Below are 2,949 nucleotides of genomic sequence, written 5' to 3'. Positions count from 1 at the left end.
TTTAGTCATTAATCGCTGCCATTAATGACCAAATACACAATAAAATATACTACTATATGATCACCCAAGAAAATAAATTAATGACCAAAGAAATATTATCAAAATGTTAGTCCCGCTATAAGATACAATAAATTAGCTAGTAATAGTCATGTATGCATATTTTAGTCGTCATTTGAAACCAATTAATGACCAAAGAAATATGACTAAATTTTGGCCATGTTATAAGATACTATAAATTAGCTACTAATAGTCGTATATATGCAAATTTTAGTTGTCATTTGTAATCACAAATTTATCATTTATAGTAGTCATTTATCTTTTTTGGTAACTTCATATTACTTATATAAATAACTGATTTAGTTGTTTATATTGATTTCATTTACTTTCATTAATAATCATTATAAACGACTAATTTAGTCATTTTATATTCATTTTATTTATATTCATTAATAATCAATATAAACTACTAATTCAATAGTTTTATATTCATTGTATGTGTTCATTATTAATCAACATAAATGAATTAGTATGATTTTGTAACTATATTAAAAAATATCATACAATATTCATGCCCATATAATTGAAAACACACAACACAAATTTTCACACTAAAGTTTAATTGTCCTTTTAATTAAAATGGCCACAACCAATTAAAAAATGTCAAATAGTACAAGAGGTGAAAGCAAGTGACTAAGTGTGATCTTAAGTTTTCGAAATCTAGAACTTTACAATTTGAAAGCATCACAACGTTGCACCTAGCTTGTCACTCAATTTATGCTTGTCATGTCATATCATCATTTCTTCAATAACGTGCTTGTGTGCAAACACCCAAAAGTCATTTCATGTGTTTCCTCTACATGTTTTTCTTCCTTTTCACTTGTTTGAACATCTGTCGTCTTCGACATGTTGATTTCTATGTCATGTTTGTGACCTTGTTTTGATGATGTTGAAGGTTTGTGTATGAGTTGTGTTCGTTATGTGAACATCTATCGCACTCACACACGATGTTGTAAGCACTATCGCGCAAGTCTCATCACGATCATCTGAATGTCTATCCAAAGTATCGCACTTGTCGCTTTCGTCATTAGACAGTCCCGTAGTTAGTCACACTGAGCATATGTTGTCTTGTTGATTTGAGATGTCTTATCATCAAGTCATGTTGAGTGTGTGTTCACAAGGTCAGGTATACATGATTTCACAGACTCACAAACTTAACCATTTTGTCGAAGATCTGTCAACCAAACCACCCTCCATTAGCTAGACCTCCACTGAGCTGCACTGCGCAGCCTCAGCCTTCAGTGACCAAGTATTGTTACCCAGAATTGCACAGAGCTTGAGGCTGTCTCCTAAGCAATCTGCACTGCGCAATTTTGAATCGACTTGGCTGACTATCACCCAAAATAGCTCAAAAGTTTCCCAAGAAGCCATCTCAATTTGCGTTGGCCGCAAGCCAATCCATCAAGCCTCTCATTGGTCAACCATAGATTTTGACTGGGCAGTGACCCCGAGCTTCACTCCAAAAAATTGTGCAAAAGATGTCAGCATGCCCGCCTCTGCTAACTGAAGAAATTGCATAGACATGAGGGACAGGCACCCGCTACTTGTCATTGCATTATCTTTGAGAATTACACAATTTTGTTGGTTAGTCCCCTTACCATCCAACCTGCTGCTCCTCCTTTAAATTGTGCAGTTTTCTTGGATTGTCCCCCAGCTTCGTGGCACCCCGCTCAGCTCAGAAACTGTGCAAAAATGTTCAGCATGACTCCCTCCCATTTCTGCACATTTTTGGCCAGCAAGCTCCGCAGCCCACTCCCAGCTTCCCCTGAAAATCTGCGTAGTTTTCACTGCCAGTGTCCTCTACTACTCGCATTGCCTTCCCAGGAAAAATTAGGTAGTTCTACCTCCTAGCTGAGCTAGATCCCATAGAATGTCACTACTATTCCAGACTACTCATCCCAACCTCCCAGTGACCTTGGCGCAATTTTTCTTGAGAGTGCCCTAGAGCCTCGCATCCCAACCTGACATGTGCTTTGCACTACTTAAGAGCCTTGTCCTCTCTCTCGGTCACCTGCACCCAGAAATGAAAGAAAATGCATCATGCAAGTAGACTAGGGGATTTCTGGATTTGATGCAGTCTCATCATGAGTGATTGCAGAAACAGGTACATGGATGAGACATGGTGTGGTGATGAATGGGATGAACAAGGAGCGCATGCTAGAAGACTTGTTCGTGGTTGGACAAACAGGTGAAGCATACTAAGTAGCAAGCGAAGGAGACACATGCGCATGCATGAACTATTAAGCGAACACTAAGATCATTGAAGACTCAGTGCACTCTGTCATGTAGAGGTGAAGATATGGTACACCATGGGCACACTCATCACTCAGCAGCACAACAACTAGACATGAACAACACAACCAACATGTGCATACTCGCAATGTTATGTCGAGTTGTGTCATGAGTTGCCTCGACCACATTATTATTTTGGGTCATAACTGTGTAATCAATGTAATGTAACATGGAAGTCCAAGAGACCCACGGATGAATTCAAAGAGTTATGTAAGTTGAAGAGTCATGTATGTTGAGCAGTCATGAGGGAAGTCGAACAGTCATAAGGGTCAGTTTCACCCTTTGCTATATATACCCCTCATTTGTACATGCAAATGACTTTATCACCTTGGCTCCTCGAACTTGCGCCTAATTCAGAAGCCTGTTGACATGCCAACTTGTTTTCACACATGTATTGTATTTGTTTGTAAGACTATTCTTTGGACGCTTATAATGCATGTTTCTTTAAGTTGTATTAAGACAGTTGAACTATTTCAGTTTTTTTAGTACACATGCTGTCGGAAATGTGTTGTATTAGTTGATTAACGATGTCTCGCCCATGTGGACTATTCCATCGAACACTCGACAGATTCATTCTCGTAAACTTGTTATAATGATTGC

Source organism: Pinus tabuliformis, chromosome 7, assembly GCF_031772625.1.
Source record: "Pinus tabuliformis cultivar Carrire ecotype Pingquan chromosome 7, CPIR1, whole genome shotgun sequence".
In the NCBI taxonomy this organism is placed as follows: Eukaryota; Viridiplantae; Streptophyta; class Pinopsida; order Pinales; family Pinaceae; genus Pinus; species Pinus tabuliformis.
This window is presented reverse-complemented; position numbering follows the sequence as displayed.